The following is a 26456-nucleotide window of genomic DNA, read 5'->3' as shown; positions in this document are numbered from 1 at the left end:
ATTTTATCATAGAGACGGACATTGGAATTATGACCGTCTCAGACCATGCCCCAATAACTATGAAAATTAAATCATCTATACAAAAGAGTCAACGGCCTGAGTGGCGTCTAGACGACAACTTGATTCGGGACGAAGGAGGGGCAAGTAGGGTAGAAGCCGAACTCAAACAATATTTTCTCTTTAATGATACAGAGGGAGTCTCTAGCGCCACCCTTTGGGAGACACACAAAGCATACATAAGAGGAATCCTGATTGCTGAGGCTGCAAAAAAAAAAAAGAGAGAAAATGCAAAACTAATGCTTTGATAAAAGATATAGAGACCTTAGAACGGAAACATAAAGCTCAGGGCTCCAAAGAGACTTACCATAACCTAATTTTAAAGAGAGATGCACTCAAGGAGATTATGGAGCAAGAAGCTAGGAACAAACTTAACTGTATTACGAGAGAGAGGTATATCTGGGGTAATAAACCCAGCAAGCTCCTAGCTAAAATGGCCCAAAAAAAGAAAACCAGAAATTACATTGAAAAAATCAAAAGGAAAGATGGGAATTTTGCTTATTCAACCAGAGAAATCGCGGATACATTTAAAAATTACTACGAGGAATTATATACAATAAAACACCCAGCCTGGCAGACAGGGGAAAGAGATGCTAAGACCCGAGATTTCTTGGACAAAGCAGGATTACCCAGAATAGAGGAGATAGAAAGTTTTAACATGGACCGTCCAATAACTGAAGAAGAAATAAAAAACTCGTTGAAAAACACGTCGGGCGGGAAGAGTCCCGGCCCGGACGGTTTTTCCGTCATGTACTATAAAAGATTTAGCGACATTCTGATACCGAGGATGTGCAAATATTTCAACGGGCTTGGGTCCGAATTCGAAACTAGCAAGGAAGCAATAGCCGCCACGGTTGCAATAATTTTGAAAGAGGGGAAGGATCGTTCAATCTGCTCGGGATACAGACCAATCTCCCTGCTGAATACTGACATTAAGCTTTTTGCTAAAATTCTTGCAGAACGCCTGAAAGGGGTTATGCACCTTTTAGTGCACCCTGACCAGGTAGGTTTCGTCCCCAACAGAGAGGGCAAAGACAATAGCCTAAGGGCAATCCTCCTGCTCCAGACCATAAGGCAGAATGCGCCCCCAGGTCTATTCCTGTCGGTTGATGCTGAAAAAGCGTTCGACAGGGTAGACTGGGGGCTCATGATGAAGACCCTTACCACCATGGGGATAGGGAACAGGATGGCCCGCTGGATCAAAACACTCTACCACCACCCCACCGCAAAAATTAAAATCAACGGTATGTTATCGGAGTCTTTCGAGATGAAAAATGGGACAAGACAGGGGTGCCCCCTGTCCCCCCTTCTTTTTATTCTATCCTTAGAGCCTTTATTGGCTACTATTCGAAAAGACCCAGATATCAATGGGGTCAGAGTAGAAGAGGAGGAACACAAATTGTCGGCCTTCGCCGACGATGTGTTATTTTACGTAACCAATCCGGCTAAATCCATCCCAAAGCTCTCCAAAGTATTGCAACAATATGGCGCTATTTCAAACTTCAAAATCAATGTAACTAAATCAGAAATCTTGAACATCAACCTAAATAAAAGGGAGGTAGGTCTGGTCAAGGGAATCTGTGCGTTCCCCTGGACTAAAGAACTAAAGTATCTAGGTATTAAACTGGCCAACACGGTGCAGAAGATGTACAAAATAAATTTTGTACCTCTATTAAACGATATTAAAAATGAACTAAAAAAAACGGTAAACAAACCCATATCATGGATTGGGCGCATCAATATGCTGAAGATGGTAATAGTCCCAAAAATACTATACAAATTTTTATTAATCCCAATTGCTCTTCCTCAGCAATTTCTTAGAATTCTGAATTCCCTCCTATTAAATTACGTTTGGAAAAATAAAAAGCATAGAATATCCCTCTCTATCCTTAAACAAAGAAAGCCACTCGGCGGCCTGGCAGTCCCGGACATTAAAAGCTACCACAAGGCGGCGGTTCTGTCTCGAGCTGTAGAATGGGCCCGGGGCAGTCCTGACAAAAGATGGGTACAAATTGAACAAGCTCAAATAAGCAAACACTTGAATAATATCATTTGGATCCCTGCACACTATAGAGCACTTGATCACAAAGTACACGATATAACACGATATACCTTACGAATGTCGGACAGGACGCAGTCACAATTAGACGGGAAATTTAACTCCCCTCTAATGAATTTGAAAGAAAATCCCTTTTTTGCACCAGGGGAATATAAAATTGGGGGAAAATGGATTAGGGGTGACACTGTACACTTGGGCGATATTGTAAAAGAAGGAGAGATAATGTCCTATGACGATTTGAAATCCAGAACGGATTACTGGAATCTTGATAGGTGGCATTATTCACAGCTGCACCACTTTGCACGGCACCTCCACCACCCATTACGGACGAAGGAGGAGTTAACTCCACTTGAGAAGATATGTATAAATAAAAATTCAAAGGGCACTATCACTAAATTATACGGTATACTGGTTAAGATAGGATCACGGGGAGAAGCACCCTTTCTGGAAAAATGGGAAAGGGAGCTTGGAATTCCGAGAGGGACAAACACTTTCCAGAGGATCATGCAATTTACCCATTCATCAGCAAAAAGACATACGAACCGCCGAAGCAAATTATAAGTGTATCTCTGGGTGGTATATCACCCCGGATAAAGAAAACAAATATAAAGCAGAACAGACCGCAGAGTGTTGGCGGGGTTGCCGAGAAAGAGGTACGATGGCCCATCTATGGTGGCTATGCCCGAAAATTCAAACTTATTGGGAGGTAATATTAAGTCAAATAAAGATCATCACTGGTGACGAACTAAAGAAGGACCCCTGGGTAGTGCTCTTTCACTGTAGCCAAGGGGGGGTGAGAAATTATAAGCAGTCCTTACTCCCCCACTTGTTAAATGCAGCCAAGAGACTTATACCAAAAAAGTGGCAGGAGACTGAAAGCCCTCAGGTCTGGAATTGGATAGACGCAGTAGAGGAAACATTTAGGTTAGAAGAGTTAAAGGAAAGCCTCTCAGAGACGCACAGGGAGTTTGGGGAGAAATGGGAAAAATGGAAGGAATATAAAAAAACATGGAGCTATGCGGAGAAGGTCAGGGGGCACTAGAGTTAGCGTATAACCAAGCAGAATGAAATAATACCCATCACTCCGACAGTCATCCCCAGATCCTGTTTATGTGGTATTTACCTCTTTCCAAAAACCTAAAACTATATTCTCTTAGGTAAAGAGAGTGAGATCCCCGGGAGCCATGATGGGAGCTATGAGGGGAGCGGGGAGGGGGGGGGGGATAAAAGTTGTAACTGGTCACTAGCGAACCCCAGCGGGAAAGCGACACTTATATTTTGCTTTTTAGCGCACATGACCACTGTTCAAAAAAAAAAAAAAAAGCCCAGAGAATATATACCACACATGATGCAACCCACAAACAGAGACGTAAGAAGCATCAAATCATGAGCTGGTCTCTTGAACTTGGTACTAGCTGAGGTGGTAAAAAAAAAAAAAAAAAAAAAGAAACAAAAATAAAATAAAATTAATGTCCTACCCCTCTGTAGCTCAATAAGAAGGCTTCTGGAGAAATGGCAACATGGGCTACATTCATGGTTTGGTAGAAACAATATAGTTAAAATGAGTATACTACCAAAAATTACGTACTTGTTTCAGACCCTACCAATTAAAATACCCCCGGCCTTTCTTCGGCAATTGGATACACTTCTGATGAGGTTTATCTGGGCTGGGAAGAAGCCAAGGATAAAAAAAAGAGGTGCTGAGGCTACCCAAGAGCTTTGGGGGGATGGCAGTTCCGGATATAGCTAAATATTATCAGGCAGCCCATCTGACGAGACTGATAGATTGGTGTAGAAACAGACAATATAAAAGATGGGTTGAGGTAGAACAGCAGACTTGCCCAATAGCACTACGTCGGGGTCCCTGGTGTTATAAATTATTACCAAGTATGATGAAGAAACACCCCATAATTGGGCCAACATTGTCCATTGCAGCTAAAACCTGTAAAAACACCAAATTTTCTTCAAATTCCTCTCCCATATTCCCTATACTAGGAAAATCCAGGATTTACACCAGGGACGGTGGGAGCAATATTCAATAAATTAACAGAGAGGGGCAAGGTACAGGTATCCCATTTTTTACAAACAGACAGGTGGCCATCAATTGAGGAGTTGACGAAGATAGGGGGAAGTTATGAGTTAAGTTTTTGGCAAGCGTTACAAATTAGACATTTTTTAAGATCTTTGGGACAACCGTCTGAATTTCGGCGACAGTTAACAAAATTTTAAAAATACTGTGACGAAGAGGAGCCAATACAGCGAGTGAGTTCAAAAATGTACAAAATATTAAATTCACCCCAGGAAGATGTTGAGCTACCAGGAATTATTAAATGGGAAAGAGACCTAGGGAGAAACTTTACACAGACCCAACGGAGACATGTAGTGTATTTAGCATTAAACTCCTCAATTTCTACACGGATACAGGAATGTAACTACAAATTATTGTCCCAGTGGTATTATACTCCAGTAAAGTTACATAAACTGTTTAGAGGAAATTCAGAGTACTGCTGGAGATGTGGTTTGGAGCAGGGTACCTTGCTGCATATTTTTTGGGCGTGTGTAAAGGTGCAAGGTTACTGGAGGGAAGTACGGAGAATAGCTCAAAAATTTAAGACGTTTCAGATCCCGGACGATCCAGCTTTATTTTTACTACATAGCTCACAAATCCCATTAGGGGAGTATAAAAAGTCGGTATTACGACACCTGATAAATGCAGCTAAAATGGGAATAACACTTCAGTGGAGAGATAGTAGACCACCTTCTATTGCAAGATGGCTTAATAGAGTCAGAGACATTGGAGCCATAGAGGATTTGATCCTCTTTTCTAGGAATAAAAGGGATCGGTATGTGGAAACATGGACGGAATGGAACCAGTTTATAAATACGGAAGAAGGGAAGAGGCTAATGGAGGAGTAGGGAGAAGAGGGGGGAGCCCAGCCGACCAGAAGTCGGTAAGAGGGTTCTGTGGATGAAACAAAGGGGGGCGAGCCCCGATGCAGGATGGGAAGAGATGGGAATTTAGAAGGGGGTGGGGAGCCCCCCCTTTTTTTTCGGTGGAGCTCTAGATGTGCTGAATAAACGGGAGGGGGTGGGGAGTGGGTAGGGAATATAAGAGGATTAGGGATCAGAGGGGGGCATAAACAGGGTTCCCTCGGAACCCTAGAGATGATTAGCCATCAATTAGAAGTTGCGAGGGGATAATATATGTGTAACCCTATGTTTAATTTATGTACAGGCTAAATGTGATGTTCATTTTGTATAATCCTGATCCTAAACAAAAAGAAAAATAAAGAATTTAAATATGAAAAAAAAAAGAAAAAAAAATGTCAATACCCTAACTCAGGGGTGCCCAACCAGTGGCCCATGGAGCCCTCTGATGTGGCCCGCGACTTCCTGCTATGGAAAGGAATAGAATAGAATACTGTTATTAAAGGTCAGTTTATTACTAAAATCACAGTGTATATATGGTCATATCTGTTCTGGGCTGCTTTCAAACTAATCCACAGATGCAGATGCTCCTGCGGGTTACCTGCACTTAGACTTCTGTTATTACCTGCGAGTTTGGTGAGCTTTCTGAAAGTGCACCAAACCTGCAGAATATAATATAAGTCTATTGCAAAGTGCAAAAAAGCCAAAGGTACACTGTGTTGCACCCATTGTGCGGGCAAATGGCAGTGCATCAGTGTGAAAGAAGCCATGGGCCCCTTTCACACGGTCAGTCCGACCCAATTGGACCCTCCATTCATCCCTAAGGAGTGGCAGATATAAACTGACTTGTGTCCTACCTCTAATCCGATCAGGCTGTGTCTGTGTCCGCTCTACATATGCAGAGCGCACACGGACCATCCACCTACTCCTCTGATTGTGGCCCGTGACCAATTACCAATTCGCTTAAGTGACCCTTGTGCTTCAAAAGGTTGGGCACCCCTGCCCTAACTCCACTTGCTTCACTAATGACAGTTCTGCAGCATATGTTAGTTACAGTCATGTGCACTGTTCTATGCACACTACAAATCCCATAGTCCATAGTGGCTGGTCATACTTGAAAGCAAGCAAGGGAGGCTGGCTATGTTTCTACATACAGTGGGACCATTAGGAATGAACGTAGACACCCTCTAACAGAAATGACAGTGGCAGGATAAAAAAAAAATGAATTTGTAGAATTGGAGGAGGCTGGGAGCAATAAAAGGTAAATTTTTAGGTTAACAATACATACTTGAAAATATATATTTTTAATCCAGGGTTTAGTCTAATTTTAAGCTCATCCGTAATCTTTTTTTTTCATACATTTTTAAGCTCATCCTTAGGCCTCGTACAGACGAGGGTTTTTTCGATGGAAACGGTCCACCGGACCGCTTCCATCGGACATTTTTCCTCCGGATATTGATCTGATGGCTTGTACACACCATCAGATCAAAATCCGCGCGGAAAACATCCGCGGTCACGTGTCGCGACGTGTCCGCGCCGTCGCCGCGACGATGATTCCACGCATGCGTCGAATCATTCCGACACATGCGAGGGATGGGGATAGGATGGACTTATCCGGTGAGTCTGTACAGGCGACCGGATAAGTCCGAGGGACAGGATTCCAGCGGATAGATTTCTTAGCATGCTAAGAATATTTTATCCGCTGGGAATCCATCGGCTGGACAAATGTCCGCCGAAAATTGTCCACTCGGGCCTACACACGACCGGATCTATCCGCTGGAACTGATCCACAGGTCAATCCCAGCGGATAGATCCGGTCGTGTGTACGGGGCCTTAATCTTAATCAATTAGTTATTATTGATATGCATAAGAAACCAGTGGGTAAAGTATTGCTTCTATTACACGCTGGTGACCCGTATTAGATACACAGGGCATAATAATAGATAACAATGTTAGATGAGTGTCACAGTGCTACTGGTGTGAGCCCACAGGCGAGCAGGTGACACGGCATCCCCCAGGGCGTGAAATCTAAGGCCAGACGGTATTCTGCCAGGGACCGCCTCATGAGGGTTTGGGCTTAGCTGCGTGCTGACCCCAGGTCACAACCCCCAGGTTCACCCAGCTTGTTAGGAGAGTACCAGAAGGCACTGTCAGACACGGATGGATGGATGAAGCAAAGGAAAGCCGTGGAATTTAAATAGAGAAGCACATGGGAGGCTGGACAGAAAGTAGCAGGAAGGAAAGATATAAAAGGCAACAGGTGAAGCCGGCGACACCCATAGATGCTGAGTGCAGCAAGAGCTGAACACAAGCTTGTGGAACCACAGGATCCAGCCGACTTACATCAGTAAAAGATAAGACAGTGACACAGATCACCACCGCAGCTGATCTGTGACAATGAGCAGTTGGCTATCCCCTAATATTTCCAGATACGTTTTTTTTTTTGTAGAACCTATTTGAACAGAAGTACTTTTGATCTTTAACAGGCCCATTGCATGGGCAACTAAGGTAATCAGTAACATCAATAAATCATGCATAGTTATCTTTATGTCAATTATTACATACTGAATAAATAATAAGCAAAATAGGAATTCATTGCAGCTCGATAGCATTAATTATTAGAAAGTGTTTTTGCCCGTCTACAATTATCAGTTGCCCACATTAAAATTTAAAAAATGTATTCTAGCCTTCATTTATAATATTTTCAGGTGAGTATGAAACGTAATATATAATTTGTTTAAGTGTGAAATAATTTTTATCTACGATAATAATGTCATTATTTTTATATTATGTGTTCCATTTAATCATACAAAATGTGTCTACTCTGTATGAACTGCTTCTAAAGGCCATCACCAATAAATGATAGTTGAACTTATTAAACAAAAGTATGTTTCATTGCAAAATATGCCAGAATTAAAATAAAACCCAACCTTTTTGTTCAATTCCTCTCACTTACCAAGGTCTACTCATAGCACAATTTGAATGCCTGATCCTTCTTTTGTATATTATCAAAACAACTCATTATTATGCACTGCTGAAATTTTCTCAACATAAGATCCAAATGGGAGTTTGTTAGGGAATAATATAGAATAACTGTGCCAATATCTCAGAAAATATAATATAGAGACAAAGGACCCTAGAAAACTTTCTCTTGGAATTGGAGAAGAGAGACCTTTTATTTTGCTCTGATAAAAAATTGACTGTGCAAAAGAGGTGCTTGTAATAACTGAATTGATGCTCTATCATGCTGTGTACACACGATCGGAATTTCCGACAAGAAAAGTCCGATGTGAGCTTTTGGTCGGGAATTTCGACTGTGTGTAGGCTCCAATGGAATTTTTCTGTCGGAATTTCCACCAGAATTTTTTTTAGAGCTCGTTCTCAAATTTTCCGATAGGAAAAGTTCTTGTCGGAAATCCCGACGTCTATATGCAATTCACATTCTCTGAATCAATTTGACGCATGCTCGGAAGCATTGAACTTCATTTTTCCTGGCTCGTCGTAGTGTAGTACGTCACCGCGTTCATGACGGTTGGAATTTGGTGTGACCGTGTGTATGCAACACAAGTTTAAGCTAAAATTTAGTCGAAAAAAAAATCCAACGTTTTCTTGTCGGAAATTCCGATCGTGTGTACGCGGCAGGAGATGTTGAAAGGCCCACCAACCACAATTTCTAACACTGATAACATCTCTTGATAATGATAGTCTGCAGATGTTTTCTTTTATATTGTTGGAAATAAGTTAGTTATTTTATTGCATGTAAATCAGTCACCTTGGATTGTTTTTGTTCACAACCAATATGCTTGTAAAATCTTCATGAGGTTAAACAAAAAGAAAGTCACCAGTGACTGAGATAACCTTAACCATTTTGAAGCAGATTCAGATGTTTGCAGAAGACTGGATGTTATTTTATGGTCTTGCAAACTAAAGTGTAGTGTAGATTAAAGTGGTTCTAAAGGCTCAAGGGGGGTTATCCTCAAAAGAGATACTCCGACTTAACTGCTGTTCAGTCTGTGTGTAACTTTGGAAACGATCCTCAAAAGGCTTTTTCCAAAGTTACACAGAAGATCCGGCATGTGTAATTGAATTACACTGCCTAATTTTAGGATGCAGTACCGCATCCGCCGCTGGGGGCATTTCGAGTCGAAATGCCGTTGCTAGTATGAAAATTAGCACTTAAGGCGATCCACAAAGCTTTCTAGCTTCCTTTTTGCGCCGTAAGTGTTATTTTGCAAGTGTAAAATTAGGGCTCGTTCTACAAAGTGTAAACTAGTTACACCTTGTAAAAGCCCATTCCAGCGACGGCATTTGGTATGCTTTCCCGAGGGAGAACTCCACGGCAATTTGTAAAAAACAAAACCGGCATGGGTTCCCCCCCAGGAGCATACCAGGCCCTTAGGTCTGGCATGGGTTGTAAGGAGACCCCCCCACGCCGAAAAATTGACGTAGGGGGTCCCCCTACAATCCATACCAGACCCGTATCCAAAGCACGCTACCCGGCCGGCCAGGAAGGGAGTGGGGACGAGCGAGCGCCCCCCCCCTCCTGAGCCGTGCCAGGCCGCGTGCCCTCAACATGGGGGGGTTGGGTGCTCTGGGGCAGGGGGGCGCACTGCGGGCCCCCCCACCCCAGAGCACCCTGTCCCCATGTTGATGAGGACAGGACCTCTTCCCGACAACCCTTGCCATTGGTTGTCGGGGTATGCGGGCGGGGGCTTATCGGAATCTGGGAGTCCCCTTTAATAAGGGGGCCCCCAGATACCGGCCCCCCACCCTAAGTGAATGGATATGGGGTACATCGTACCCCTATCCATTCACCTGAAGGCAAAAAGTAAAAGTTAATAAACACACAACACAAGGCTTTTTAAAATATTTTATTATTCTGCTCCGGACGCCCCCCCTGTCTTCGTTATTAGCTCAATTACCAGGGGGGGCTTCTTCTTCCGCTCTCCGGGGGTCTTCTCCGCTCTCCGGGGGGGGTTTCTTCTTCCGCTCCCCGGGGGGGGGCTTCTCCGGACTCCGGGGGTCTTCTTCCATCTTCTCCCCTCTTCCGCTCTTGACTCGGCGAACCCCGGTTCTTCTGCAGCTCTCCGGTGCCTTCTTCTTCAGCGCTGGCTGCCTGCTATGTTTGTGTGTTAGCTCGATTTCAAACAGGCAGCCAGCGCGGTCTTCTGTGGCGTCAGGGTCTTCTCTTCCTTTCTTCCGATGTTGCCTCGTCGCCTGTTGTCGCTGTAATGATGGAAGCGCGCCTTGCATCACATTTATATAGGCATCACCGTCCCATCATGCTCCGGCAGGTACCCACGTGGTGGGTGCCTACCCACGTGCACCCACCACGTGGGTACCTACCGGAGCATGATGGGACGGTGATGCCTATATAAATGGGATGCAAGGCGCGCTTCCATCATTACAGCGACAAGAGGCGACGAGGCAACATCGGAAGAAAGGAAGAGAAGACCTTGACGCCACAGAAGACCGCGCTGGCTGCCTGTTAGAAATCGAGCTAACACACAAACATAGCAGGCAGCCAGCGCTGAAGAAGAAGGCACCGGAGAGCTGCAGAAGAACCGGGGTTCGCCGAGTCAAGAGCGGAAGAGGGGAGAAGATGGAAGAAGCCCCCCGGAGTCCGGAGAAGCCCCCCGGAGAGCGGAAGAAGAAACCCCCCCCGGAGAGCGGAGAAGACCCCCGGAGAGCGGAAGAAGAAGCCCCCCCTGGTAATTGAGCTAATAACGAAGACAGGGGGGGCGTCCGGAGCAGAATAATAAAATATTTTAAAAAGCCTTGTGTTGTGTGTTTATTAACTTTTACTTTTTGCCTCCAGGTGAATGGATAGGGGTACGATGTACCCCATATCCATTCACTTAGGGTGGGGGGCCGGTATCTGGGGGCCCCCTTATTAAAGGGGACTCCCAGATTCCGATAAGCCTCCGCCCGCAGACCCCGACAACCAATGGCAAGGGTTGTCGGGAAGAGGTCCTGTCCTCATCAACATGGGGACAGGGTGCTCTGGGGTGGGGGGGCCCGCAGTGCGCCCCCCTGCCCCAGAGCACCCAACCCCCCCATGTTGAGGGCACGCGGCCTGGCACGGCTCAGGAGGGGGGGGGGCGCTCGCTCGTCCCCACTCCCTTACTGGCCGGCCGGGTAGCGTGCTTTGGATACGGGTCTGGTATGGATTGTAGGGGGACCCCCTACGTCAATTTTTCGGCGTGGGGGGGTCTCCTTACAACCCATGCCAGACCTAAGGGCCTGGTATGCTCCTGGGGGGGAACCCATGCCGTTTTTTTCTTTGAAAATGGGCATGGAGTTCTCCCTCAGGAATGCATGCCGCTGTCATTTTTTTTATCCCCGACGCAACTTTAAGCCGTCGCGATCCTCAAAACTCGGCGTAACGTAACTTCGCGCATGCGCAGTACGGCCGGCGCGCATGCGCAGTACGGCCGGCGCGGGAGCGCGCCTCATTTAAATGGGACTCGCCCCATTTGAATAGGAACGCCTTGCGCCGGCGGAATTTTAGTTACACAGCCTGAAATTTCTAGATAAGTGCTTTGTGGATCAGGCACTTAGGTAGAAACTTTAAGGCAGTGTAACTTAAATTGGATTTTTTAAGTTACGTCAGGTTTTTGTGGATCTGGCCCAAGGTTTTTTACCTACAAGCATTTTATGCACGAAAGGTAAAAAACCTTCTCTGTGCAGTATTTACTGAGCCACGGCTTTGAAAAAAACATAATTTGTGATATGTCTGCAGAAGGCCTCTTTCTCCTGTTGTATGCATCCCCACTATTTATATGCACTGTTATGCCACGTACACACGATCAGACATTCCGACATCAAAACAGTGGATTTTTTCCCGACGTGTTGATGTGTTGAAAGCATACAAAATGGGCATCACAGTTTGTTCTGTGTGGGGCAGCATAGCAACAGATTGGTCACAGAATGGTGCCCATGCTGACCCAAAAAGTGACAAAAGTACCTATAATGGACATGTGAGCATCAGAACTGGATCATTGAGCAATAAAAGAAGGTGGCCTGGCTAAAGAGTGACCGTATGTTTTACGCGGAATGAAGGAGGGATGTAACAGGAATTGTGCCGGTGAGAAGTCCAGGGAAAATGTTGTGATATGGTTGGTGAGGCTGTAAACTTCCTTCCAAAAAGGTTGGATTTGAGGACACTACCACCAAATGTGTAATAGTGTACCGTCAGCGTCATTGCATCGCCAAAATTTCGGCGAAACCTTAGGTTAAAGCTTATGCAGATGCAAGGGAGTTCTGTACCAGCTTGAAAGAATTTTAAATCTGTTTTCCTAAGTTGTAATATTAGCTGAGTGCTTCTGTATGCATGTGTAAATATTTTCCCATTCCTCCTATGTCAAGTCTAGGGAGAGTTCTTGTTCCCATTTACTGCTTATTTTATTGGACTTGGGATTGTGATTTGCAAACAGAATGGAGTAGGTGTCTGAAATTAAATGTCTTTGTGGCTCCTGTTTGCTGCAGATCGTTTTGAATGGTCTTTTTTGGTGAGACCAGAGTGGGGTAAGTTTAGGTTTGGTTAGGAAATGTCCAACTTGGATGTAGGTAGGTCCAGAATGGAAACGATTGTGTTGTCATGTGCGCCTATATGCTTTTTTTATATACCTTTTTAACATGCTTCTTACATGCTGTGTGTGAGTGTCACTCAACTTAGATGAGGACATCTTGTGGCAAAGAAGAGGTATCACAGTGGACAACACTGGATTGAAGGCAACTATTGCAGCTAGAGCTTCTATTTTTGTTTTGTAGAGGGCATGGGGGACATTTAAAAACTATAGATCAGAGAAGTGCTCTAAATAAGCCCTGCATAGGTTGACTTTATACAATCTCATTGTGCTCCAAAATGACAACCTGAGGCAACAATATGTCCATTTACAGATACCCAAGAAGGTAATTATGGACTGTAGTAATAATGAATAATGAAGCTGCCAACATTGGAACTTTCATTATCACAGGCCTTTGAGAAAATCTTTGTGTAATCTTTACTCTAGAAAGGAATGTGTTAATTGTACGTGCACTACATTAAATTCAAGCAAGTCCCAGCAGCACAAACAAAGAGCAAAAATTGTGCCACCACCATTCTTTGCTCTCAGAAATACATCTGTCCATCTATGATTAGTTTCATGAGAAAAATCGATCAGTAGGGTGGGATTTTTGCTTGATCCCATGGATACTGGTTTCCCAAGATAAAACAAATTGCAAACATTTCTCCAACATGCAAACTTAACTAATGAAAGTGTACATTACTACATAACAATTTGTTGTGTGGAATGTTGCTAAACCCTGGCAATTGGGCACATTTCTTAGGTCTTCTAGCCCGAGTGTCCTTTGCAGTAAATGCTGCAGTCATAAAAGAATAATATGTTGTGTTTTTGTACACAATTTTCCAATACATTGTCTAAATAAATGATCTTTAGTTATCTTTGTAATGCCATAACCATCACTTTGTAAGTGTATGCAGTCCCTGTAGTCTATTACTTTTGTGAAAGCGAAAAAAAAAAAAAAGAATACATGATAAAATGCTTAGACTCATCAATTCAATGTTTTGAGTCTGATTTTTATATTAGATATTATTACTTATTATTATTATTATTATTATTATTATTATTATTATTATTATTATTATTATTATTATTAACACTGCAAATCTATACAAAAACATTATAAAAAAAAATTCAGCCTAAGCGTTCCCAAGTTTATTTGACTTAGAAGTGATCCGCATGTCCAAATAAAAATTATAGACTTGAAAACATCAGACCAGATTAAATAGAATAGACATTCTGCTTGAATCCATTATGCTTTTCTTTGCTCTGCGGTGTCTTCTGAGCTTTAAATTGGCTGATGTACTGAAAAACAATGTCTGGAAAAGAATTAAAACACTTGAAAACTTCACAAAGATAAAGTGTAAAACTTTTCACTTGCTTACTACTAGCTTTCTCAAAATGCAAATGTTAAAGAAGATATCTAAAGCTATGTGAGTCTAAACTCATATCAGCAGAAAGTGCAAAGATTTCAAAGTTATGCTGGTTTTCATTGTTACCTATTGGATTGATTTAATAAGCCAAAAATCATGTACAAGCCACAGAAACCTATAGCAACTAAACAGCAGTTATTATTCACTGTTTTATCTTCTCCAAACTAATTAAAAGTGAAATGTAAAGTCACACTGCCATGCCACTGGCTCTGTTAGGTGTGATCCTCATAGAAAAAAAATCCCACACACATTCACAATGCTTTGCATTTACCAATGTTTACAGCAACATTTACCTCCATTTGAAATTCAGCAGAAATTCTGTCTGCAAAAATGCATAAACGATACAGGATGTCAAATTCCCTGGCATAAAGTACATTGCTCTGTAGTGATTGATAGGTGATGTCTTCCTATGTTGTTAGTGGATGAGAACAGAACAGGCACAGGCTCTGCCACACAGAGTACCTTGCAGAGAGGAGAAGGAAATTATTACCGGTAACTACATTTGACATTTGGTATTTTACAAAGTACAGTGTTGTTGATACCTAGAGGGTCAAATTGTATGAAGACAGGGCCTACCAATGCAGAAAAAAAAACATCTGGCAACAAGAGGCACAGGCCCCAACTGTCCTCTTTTAGAGAAATTGTCTCTTTTTTGAACCATTAGGTCAAATGTATAGACCTCTATATAAAAAAATCTATTATTCACCTACTAAAAGTATTATACTGCAATAACATTTTCATCCAACCTCTAAATTAATGCATTCATTATTTTGAAAAGCCAGCTTAAATGGGTTGTAAAGGTTTGTTTTTTATTTTCTAAATAGGTTCCTTTAACCTCCCTGGTGGTATGATATTTCAGATTTTAGGTGCTGAAAGTGGTACCATTATTTTGCAAGGAAATTTGGTGTTTTACATTGTAGGCCCGTAATCTTTAGGAATAACTTACTTAAATCTGTGCAAACAGGAGTCTAGTAGGCATCCCGGGTATGAAAAAGTTTGAAAAACAAAATCATAAATTATAATATAATAAATAATTATAACAAATAATAATATAATTATAGTAAATATTATTCAATAATGTATTCAACTCAAAATCACTAAAATTTGCTCAGTTGCAGAATTGTTATTTTTTTTTTTTGTCACTTGTTTGGTCGATGTAGTTTTTGCCCCTTTTCTGTTCTGTTTTTATCCCGCCAGCGCATCAAGGCACGTGTGTAAGACTGCGCTGTGTTTTATAAGCATTTTAATAAATAAATAAATAAATAAATTGTCGCTGTCATTACTTTTATTTTTTTATGACGAATTTCCCCACAAATCACTATCACACAATTCTGCAAGTGATTATAATTTATTATCGCTGTTTTCTAGCTGCTCTAAAACCACTTTTGACATAAAGGGACACTTTTGATTGCTATGGACAATCTACAGTTTGCAGGCAGAAAGAACAGTTTTTATTATATAAAAGTACATGCAGAACACTGGGCAGACCACTAGGGACAAGGGGGGTGTGTATTTTTTACATACAGTACTGTAATCTATAAGATTACAGTACTGTATGTAATGTGTTTATTTACTTTTTACTTTTTTGAATTTGGCGTCGTTCTCTGCCCCTGTGTGTCGTAACGTCGCAGGGAACGGAGATCGGCGGCACACAGGGACACTGTGTGAATTGAGCGAGGACGCTCGCTCACACAGCGGGAAGGCATCGCAGGATCCAGAGACAAGGTAAGTAACTTTGTCTGTGGCTGCTGCGAGGCGATCCCGAGTCTGGCTCGGGGATACCGCTTTTGGTACAGAAATCTTACCCTGAACCAGACTCGGGAATACCGCCAGGGGGGTTAAGCTAATGCATTGTTGGTTCACTAACCTTTTCCTTTGATTTCCCTTCTAAATGTTTTTTTTCTTTGTTTTATTTGACTGAATTTCTCACTTCCTGTTCCTCCTCAGTACGCTGTTCTGGCTGACTAACCACAGCTCGGATGATGGTGGCAAGCTTACTGAGGAGAAACAGGAAGTGAGAAATTCAGACAAAGAAAAAAACATTTAGAAGGGAAATTGAAGGAAAAGGTAAGTGAACCAACAATGCACTAGCTTAAAGGAACCTTTGGAAAATAAAAAATTAACCTTTAAAGCAAAGATGGTGAAAAAAAAAACTTGTGGGTTTGACCAATTATTTTTGGTGTATACAACCTTTGAATATGTGGGTGGGTGGGGATTGTGGGCAAGGAATGGGTCCTTTAACTATATACCTTGTGCTAGAAGGTGTCTCTCTTGCTCATCTAATTTGGAGGTATGCAAGAGGTAGAAACACTCAATCATATCTTGTCACAAAAGATATAAATGCATTAAAAAGTATGATCTTGGGGGGCGTGTCCTGGCTATGGAGGAGTGAGGACGTGTTCTACCTCAGCTCCGCTCCACCGCCGCCGTTTCAATAGCAATAGAGGGGTTTTCAGAGTCGATCCGGCTCCCCCCATGTCCCAGCGACTGCGCCAGCCGTCCCAGCCACCGAGAACGACTGTCACCCGGCAGGTACAGCTGGACAACTACTTCTCGGGGACCCGAGGACAAGGCCGTGAGGCATCCAACATGGCGCCGACCGGGAAGACGCAGAAGGCGCCAAAATCATCCCAGCCTGTCACGGCTGTGACACGCCAGCAGAAAGCTCCTCCGCCGTCTGCCTCCCCGGATTCATCCCCAAGGTCGGTGAGTGACTCGGCCCCCCCTGCATCACCTACATCCCCGGGTGGAAGCGTGATGGCCCCAGACCTCATGGGGGATTATGACCTCAGGCGCCATATTATGTCCCTCCCTACACGAGAAGACCTAGAAAGATTCACGAGCAGGGTGGAGAGGGCCTTCACCAAGGACATTACCCAGCTAAAAGCTGATACATCACACTTGGGCAATAGGGTGGAAGCATTGGAGGAAAAGCTTGAGGAGGCTCTCCCCACTATTGCCCTGCTGCAGGCTAAGTGCCGTGTACAAGATCAGAGGATTGAAACCCTGCTATGTCAGCTAGATGATTCTGAAAACCGCAGCAGAAGGGTTAATATAAGGATAAGGGGGCTCCCTGAGGCCACAGCTTCCCGTGACATTATCCCCACTTTGCAAGACATCTTTAGGGACATTTTGGGCCTGCCTGCGACTGCTCCAATGGAAATAGACCGAGCACACAGGGCACTGAGACCGCCATCGCAAGACGCTGACAACCCCAGAGATGTAATCTGTAAGCTCCACAAGTACACATTCAAGGAGCGCATAATGCAAATAATGCGTGGAAAACCTTTCTACGAATTCGATGGGGCGCGTTTGTTCTTTTACCAGGACATCTCCAGGTGCACTTTAATGCAGCACAGAGCGCTCCGCCCCATACTGACTGTGCTTCAGGATGCTGGACTGACTTACCGCTGGGGCTTCCCTTTCTATCTGCAGGCAACCAAAAATGGGAAACAGGTCACGCTGCGCACGAAAGATGACCTTCCACACTTTCTCTCGGCCCCAGGGCTAGACCCCGTGGATTTCCCTGACTGGAGGGAACCATCTGAGGCCCCGTCGTTAAGGATACCCGAACCGTGGACAACAGCCACGAGAAAGAGTCGCAGGAGGGACAGACAGCGCCCTAATCAAGACCCCCTGCCGGGGCCCTCTCTATCCCAGGACTGACAGGGGTGTCTCCTCTGAATGCCACCCTAAAGGCTTCGATTTCGCTTCTTGTCCCGGGGTGATGGCCCTACCCGGCACTTTGATTTGCCTCCTGGACGTACCTCTCTGATATGCACTTGGCCTAAGCCGGATGTTACTGTGCTATGGTCCTTTAAAGCTGGTTAGACTGGTGTGCTCGCTTCAGGGACGGCTGTCCCTCTTCTGCCACTCTGATACACCGGACTTGGGGTGCTGGAAAATTAGTTTTGTTTACTGTTCCCCCTTTATTTTCTCAGCACTTTGTGAGATGCGGTGGGCGGGGGTGGGACTCTCTACCTTCCCCTCCATGTTGGCACACGAACCCCACGTAGGCCCCCCCTATTTGGGTGTAGTTCCCTATTGGGACTTAGAGCCACGGTGTAGGGCTCCCACCACAGAGGTGATGGGTCCTATGCTCGGCTTACAACTGTTTATTTGTTTTATTTGTTTTTTTTGTTTTTCTTATGCTGGGTTGCGGTACACATTATCTTACTGTGATTATTCTGCCTGGCTTGACCACTTTTTCTGTCTCTCTTCTGATCTTTACTCTGCCTTCTCCGTCCCCCCCTTCTCTCCCCCTCCCTTCTTTCCTAGGAGCATCACCGTGTGGCTGTCTCTGCTTCGGGCGGGCCGACGTCTGGGGCGGGCTCTTCTTGGTTTTTCCCCACCATGCCCTCGCTGAAGGTCGTATCGTATAATGTCAGGGGTCTCTGCTCCCCTGGTAAGCGAAACAAGCTATGGTGGGAACTGAAAAATCTGGGGGCACAGATAGTTTTTCTGCAGGAGACCCATTTCACCCCCCAATCCCTGCCCAGGTTACCTACCCATCTGTACAGTCAGTGGTTTCATAGCACCTCCCCGATTTCCAAGTCCAAGGGGACCTCGATCGCGATCCATAAAAACTGCCCCTTCCAGCTTATAGATAGCCGAATTGATCCTCAGGGCAGGTACGTCTTTATAAAGGGTACCCTGGCGGGAAGGAAATACACGTTTGCCACTTTATACGCCCCCAATGCCCACCAACTGACTTTCATTGACAGTACCCTAGATCTTTTGACTGACTTCAAGGAAGGGTGCGTGGTGGTCGGTGGAGACTTTAATGTTAGCCCAGACCCACTCCTGGATACATCTAGCTCCCGGCCGTCGCACTCCTACGCGTACCTCAAACATTTTCGCAAAACACTCAGATCTCATCTCTTGCTGGATAGCTGGAGGGTGCTTCACCCTACCGGTAGGGACTTTAGCTTTTACTCGGCTGTACATGCGGTATACACTCGAATTGACCACATCTATGTGGACCGCCACACTCTGGAGCTCCTGCAGTCCGCGTCCATAGGCAGTATAACAATCTCTGACCATGCTCCGGTCGAGATGTCCTTCACTCTGCCGTCAGGTTCTGATAGGACCTGGACGTGGAGGTTAAATGAAAATTTACTGGACGATGCCGCGGTGGTGGCCAGAGTGGAGGAGGTCATCACCAACTTTTTCCGGGAAAATTCCACAGACGAGATCAGTAAGGGTATCCTGTGGGAAAGTCACAAAGCGGTAGTGAGAGGGGAATTGATCTCCCTGGGCTCCAAGCTCAAAAAAGAACATCAGGCTGACTTTAGGAGGGTACTGGATGCCCTTCAGGAGGCGAAGGTGAGACATAAAGGTGCGGGGGACCCCGAGGCATTGCAGAAATTGACTGACATGAGGTCGCTGTTCCTGAAACTGCTAGACCGGCAAATGCGCAAGCAAACCAGGTTTATGTACTACAAATATTATGAGCATGGTAACAAATGCGGTCGCATGTTGGCTAGGGCTCTCCGCAAGAAACATGCTCAAGCATATGTCCAACAGCTCCGCTCCCCATTGGGCACGGTGGCTGCTCGGTCCTCAGACATTGCCTCGGGGTTCCAACAGTACTACTCACAACTTTACAACTTAACTCCTGATCAATCCAATCCAGTCCCTAGAGCAAAAGCCGTCCGAGAATACCTGACCTCTGCCGGCATGACTCCCCTAACTGAGGCCCAGTGCTCAGATCTGGAGCTTCCAATTACCCCTGGAGAACTTAGGCTGATAGTGAAATCCCTGCCCAATGGGAAGAGCCCCGGTCCAGATGGCTATACTAAGGCTTATTACAAAACCTTCCTGCCCCTTTTGATGTCCCCTATGTGTAGCTACTTCAACGCTATCGCTGAGGGTTCCCCAATCCCCCCGGAGGCGCTGTTGGCGCACATCTCCGTGCTGCCAAAGGAGGGCAAGGACCCTATGGCCCCGCAGAGTTACAGGCCGATATCCCTGTTAAATGTGGATGTGAAAATCCTAGCGAAAGCCCTGGCGAATAGGCTAAAACACATCATACCCCAACTGATACACCCGGATCAGACTGGGTTTATAACTGGAAGGAAGGCGAGGGACAACTCCATCAGAGCTGTACAGCTCATCCATTGGGCCCGCTCTTGCCCTGCCCAAAAAACGTACATAATCCTGTCGACTGATGCCGAAAAGGCCTTCGACCGGGTAGATTGGTCCTATCTTAGGGCGGTGCTGGAACATCAGGGGTTAGGACCTCGTATGCTGACATCAATCATGGCTCTATATTCTTCCCCTTGTGCACAGGTCAAGGTAAATGGGGTGCTGTCCTCCAGGTTCCCGATCAGGAATGGCACGAGGCAGGGGTGCCCCCTTTCTCCCCTCCTCTTTGCTCTGGTACTGGAGCCGTTGCTCCGTACAGTCAGGGCGAATATGGATATAAGAGGTCTAAAGGTGGGGAATACTGAACACAAGCTCTCAGCCTATGCTGATGACGTGCTCTTTCACCTCTCGGAGCCTCTGACCTCGCTGCCAGTCCTGATGGGGGAGCTCCAGAAATTTGGGGCACTGTCCAACTTTAAAGTTAATTCCTCTAAATCAGTGGTCCTCCCTATCAAAATATCTGAGTCCCTGGCAGATAGATTACAGTCAGCTTTTCCTTTTACATGGGCCAGCTCCTCCTTTAGGTATTTGGGCATACAACTGACGGACCGTTTTGACACCCTATACGCGGCCAATTACCCCCCCTTACTGGCCACGATTAAAAAAGATCTAGCCCAATGGACTAAGACTGCCTTCACCTGGCTGGGCCGCATCAACATCGTCAAAATGAACGTACTACCGCGAATACTCTTCTTTCTCCAGATGCTGCCCATCCCCCTGCCAAAAGTTTTCTTTACCCGAATTTCTAGCATGATATCTGGGTTCGTGTGGAATGCTTGTAAACCCCGCATTGCACTGCGGATTCTGAAACGCTCAAAACAGGCTGGGGGCTTGGGGGTCCCAGATGTGGTTAGGTACTATAGGGCGATAGCCTTGCAGAGGGTCCTCAATTGGCGCTTCCACACCCAATCCAAATTGTGGGTTTCTTTAGAAAAATGCTTAGCTGGGAGAAATTTATCATATGCACCTTGGCTGTCCCGGGAGTATAGAGGACTGTCGGACACTACTTCCCCGCTGACGGTACACGCCCTCTCGGTTTGGGATAAGATTAACGGATCCCTGGGCCTTTCCCCCCCTGTGTCTCCATTGGCTCCACCGGGAGGGTTTCTCTGGTTCCCCCCCGGGGGAGCAAATGGCCTTTTTTGGCTCGTGGGTGGATGATGGCGACGCCAGCTGCGGGAAGCTCATGAGTAACGGCAAACTCCTTAGCTATGAGTCCCTACAGGCCAGACAGACCGGCTCGCAGTTGTCCTTTTGGAGATATAGGCAGCTACATAACTTTTTTGAGACACATGGGCATTCTATTAGAGATACTGCCTCCCTTACACCTTTTGAACGCTTCTTCATAGAAACTGACCCCCCTCCCCACCTGGTATCCGAAATGTACCGCCTACTCGGATCAGCCACACTTGACCCCACACCGGCGTACGTGCGGGGCTGGGAGAGGGACCTACAGACTCAATTTTCCGAGACTCAGCTGACACACCTGTACCGGCTCACTCATTCCAGCTCGATGGAATCTAGAACCCAAGAAACAAATTACAAAGTTTTGACGCGCTGGTACAGGGTGCCAGCTGACTTGGCACAGATTTACCCCTCCGTTTCGGACCAATGTTGGCGAGCGTGCGGACACAGGGGCACACTCCTGCACATATGGTGGGACTGTCCCCGAATCCGTCCTTTCTGGGAGGACATTAGGCTACAAATAAAAGAGGCCCTGGACCTTGACATCCCCCTTGACCCGACACATTTCCTCCTTCATGTACCTCAAATTCCAATTAGTAAATATAAAAAAAGTGCACTGCCGCATCTCCTTAACGCGGCTAGACGTGTGATCCCCATCTACTGGAAACGTTCGCAGATTCCGACAAGGGAGGAATTGGTGGCCAAGGTAAATGACATCAGGGAAGCTGAACATTGGATAGCGACTTGTAAAGATACCCTAGACCGCTTTGATGTAGTGTGGGCACCGTGGGTGGCACATATGGCACACACGAACGACCACGGGGAACTGTCCTCGAGTCTAGACCTGGCCATACTAGAATTGGCTGAACCATCCCTTAGATCGCGGTTGAAGGGGAAGCCCTGAAGCCTTGGGTTGGGGGAGAGACCCGGCCTCGGACTCGGCTCGCTCGATGCAGACCCGCAACATATCATCTGAACAACAGGTATGCTCCGACACCCCTCTCTTTTCCTATTTCTTCTTCTTCTCTTTTCTGTTCCACCACTACTCTCTTTGTGGTCCTTTCCTAGTCTCTGCCCTCCATGAACTTTCAGGTTTTTTGTATAAATGTATGGAGGTTGGGTTTTAGAATACGCTATGGTTGCTGGTTTGCTCACCTCGGACACATTGCTGTAGGGTCCGGAGAATGTTGAGAGGGACAGCATGGCTGTGCGGGCGTCTTGGCCCCGCCTCAGCGCGGCCTTCGCGCTGGGGTATGTTGCTCGCTGGAGAAGGAGCGGGCGGAGGTTTGTTGGAGGCTTATTTGGCCCCCCTCTGCTTGCGCCGGTGCCGGCGGGCGACAGGGTGTGGGGAATGTCCAGTCATGTTTACCGATGGTGGGCCCATGGGAGCACTATGTTGTACACAATACAATAATGTCAAGTTCTCAACTGTACACGTGGATTGCAGATTCACTCTTTATTTCTTTTGATTGATGTTCTGTGATTACTTTCACTGTCTTTATTAATAAAAATATATTTTGCAAAAAAAAAAAGTATGATCTTTAACATGCATAATTGATATGTTCTAGCTGCTTATTGTGGCCTGTGCACTGAATTGTGTTTGAATGCATACTAGCACCCAGCTACTCCATTTATTTACCTTAATTGCACAGGTTTTCGACCTGTGCTGACATTACCTTATCTTTTCAAGGCTTCTTCACTTAGACATCAATGTTCAGGATTCACTTTATGCAGTATTTTGATTTTAGCACATATTCCTTAGTGTTCAGGAAATGTTTGTATTTATTTGTTGTTGTGAATGTTGCATATACTAACTAATGACTATTCTGATCTAGTTTGCAAGACCTCTCTGCATGTTGCCATAAGAGAAGAAGCTAATGACTGCAATCAGGCTGGATGTAATCAGTGGCTTGGATGGTGATTTTGACACTGACTGTCCAAGTAATTGTCTTTTATTAACTTTAATCAACACTGATGCCTTGAATTTCTGTTACGCTTTTTCTGTAACATATTTTCTGTTGGTTAGCATCTCTAGTCATGACTCCAAACCTAATCCAGCATAGCCATAAATCTTCAATTTTGTGGAGAATGGCTCTCCTAATATATTTTGTATGTTTTTTTGCCAAAATGGTATTCTATTCTCTTGTTGGCAAGATATAATATGTATTTCAAACAGTACATCTATTTTTTTTCTTTTATATATGTGCCTAAGTAAACATAATAACATAATTATAGTCTTCCTTCTTCCTCACATAGATGCAAGCTATATTCATGATGTGCCTCTTGCAGGGCAGATATGATTTTTTTTCTGCATCCCAATTACAGGCAGTAGTAAACAACTAAGGATAAAGAACAGTCAGTCAATCATAATTTATGCTGCTTTATAAACAGGGCTGTGTGCTCTCCAGGTAAGTCCAAAAAAAATGTTGCTTCTAGCACTGTGAGAGAAACATTGGGGCAGATCCACAGAGCGAGTACGCCGGCGTATTTACTGATACGCCGGCGTACTTTCAAATTACCCGCATTCTATCTTTAGTTTAAATCCTCAAACCAAGATACGACGGCATCTGGGTTAGATCCGACAGGCGTACGGCTTTGTACGCCTTCGGATCGTAGATGCAATACTTCGGCGTCCGCTGGGTGGAGTTCGCATAGTTTTCCACGTCGGGTATGCAAATTAGCTATTTCCGACGATCCACGAACGTACGCGCGGCCGTCGCATTCTTTTACGTCGTCTCTAGTCGGCTTTTTCCGGCGTATAGTTAAAGCTGATGTTTTGCGGCGTATAGTTAGATTTGCCAAGTATGGACGTCGTTTTTAATTTGAATTTTTTTTTTGCGTAAGACGTCCGTGAATCGGGATGGACGTAATTCACGTCTATGTTAAAAAAAATGACGTCCTAGCAAAGTTATTTAGTGCAATGCACGCCGGGACATTTCGGGACGGCGCACGCGCAGTTCATTCGGCGCGGGGACGTGCTTCATTTAAATGAAACACGCCCCCTAATCGCCGATTTGAATTCCGCCGCCAAAGATAGACTACGCCGCCGTAACTTACGGCGCAAAATCTTTGAGGATTCGAAGTCTGGCAAAGTAAGTTACAGCGGCGTAGCGTATCTCCCATACACTGCGCCGGTGCAGATCTCTGTGGATCTGCCCCATTGTTTTTATCAACAAGACCCAGTACTATACCTTGATTAATGGTGAAGGAACAAGGGCAAGATATGTTTGATTTTTGGTTACAACAATTGCATTTTAGTAGGCATGATGTTCAAGTTCATGGTGACACAGTGTTTGCTGCAAACACTGGCTGCTCACCAAGCAGGAAAACGAAATAGCCTATTTTCCCACATGCCAAACTAAACATCCAGCTGTGCAGACAGTTATTCATTGTGATAGTTTCCTACTTAGGGCCCTCATTGGTTATTAGGATACTGACAGCCCTCCTAGTAACCATTGGGGTATCCTATGTGAATGAGTAACCAGGGTTACTGTGTACCCCTTACTCATGTGTGCAGGGCAAAGGTCTGTATAGCAGACAGCAGAAAAAATGTGGAAGGGTAACAAACCCTGGGATTTTTAAGGTGTCATGATAAATGGTAGATCCAAACAGATATAATAAACAAGCAATAATTTATTAGAAAATAAATAACATTTCATAAAAAAGAGATACAAAACATTTAGGATCCCTGGGATTATTAACGGCTTCAAGGAAAAGCCGCAGCAGAACCTGTTAGGAAGGTGCCCGACATGTTTCGCTCAGAAGAAGAGCTTCATCAGGAGAAATGTAACAGGGTAAACTAAAAAATATAAAGAAATAATAATCCATAAGCATTGAGCATTGTAAATAATGCCATAAATATAGCAACATTGGACAATACCATAATTGTCAAAACAAATATACAATGTAATTAACGACTGAAAACAATCAAGTATTGTGAATACACAGATTTGTAATAATGATAATTGATACAAATACATAGATCACAAAAAATGGTTTGAAATCATCCAGGGAAATGACCATGGGCAGTCTTACCTATCTGGGCCAGAGGTAATCCAATTAAGTTTAAATAACACCGTTGTGTAACAAAAAAAACATATATATAACTATGAAGGAACTTCCATAGTTCTTGCCAACTTTAGCCCGCACAACCGGAACCCCACTGGACCCAGTCCGTCCACAGAGGATGATCAAAAACTTCTAAAGTAAATAAAAGTAACAATAGTGAATGCAGGGAAATTATGGCCCCTGTAGATTCAAACACGAGGGCCAAATAATCACAAACATGCCATAGTATATTAAACATATGAATGTATACCTGAACTAATGGATGGAGTCAGTTACGAACTAGCTGGAATGATATACTCCAGCATGTAAGAGGTTAACCAAACCACTGGTCTATGCTCAGCAGGAGATGACCTCAAATGGTGATAATTGCTATTGAAAAACAAAACACAATAGAAGACATAGCGAGCCATCAATAGGGGTGTTAATTCAAACACCTGTCAAAATAGTATGCCTGAATCACCCTCAAAAAAGGGGTGAACCGGCAATAAATATACCATAAACAAATGGGAAACATACCTGCAATAGGAGGCTGGGTCTACTAAAACAGGATAGAGGGCAGTTATGCCAGAGACCCTGTACAACGCAGGGCCATCAACTGAACAGCACAGGCTGTGCTTTTAAATACCCCCTGGACGGCGTGTGACATCACCGCCGGGGGTGGACTAAAAATCGGGGGTGACCAATGACTAAAATGCTCAATAAGGGAGAACGTAGGGGATGACAGCCCAACTAATCCAGCCCGCCCTGCAGCGGAAAACGGGCTAATGCGCATGCGCTGTGACGCTCAGCGTGCGTCAAAGGAAGAGCGGCGATCGTTGGTGCCATATTGGAGACTGGTAACCGTCCTGGAAAGAGGACAGGAGAAGCCAGCCAATGGTGAATGAACACCAGCCTGACCAACCGCCCAGACAGGGCGGCGGATAGCAACGCATGTGATTGGAGGCAAGGCAATCATTGTGGACTTCTCCACAATGGTTGACGCCATCTAGAGGCCTGGAGACTACCCAGAGACTA

The sequence above is a fragment of the Rana temporaria genome, chromosome 4 (genome assembly GCF_905171775.1).
Source record: "Rana temporaria chromosome 4, aRanTem1.1, whole genome shotgun sequence".
In the NCBI taxonomy this organism is placed as follows: domain Eukaryota; kingdom Metazoa; phylum Chordata; class Amphibia; order Anura; family Ranidae; genus Rana; species Rana temporaria.
Note: the sequence above shows the minus strand (reverse complement) of the source record.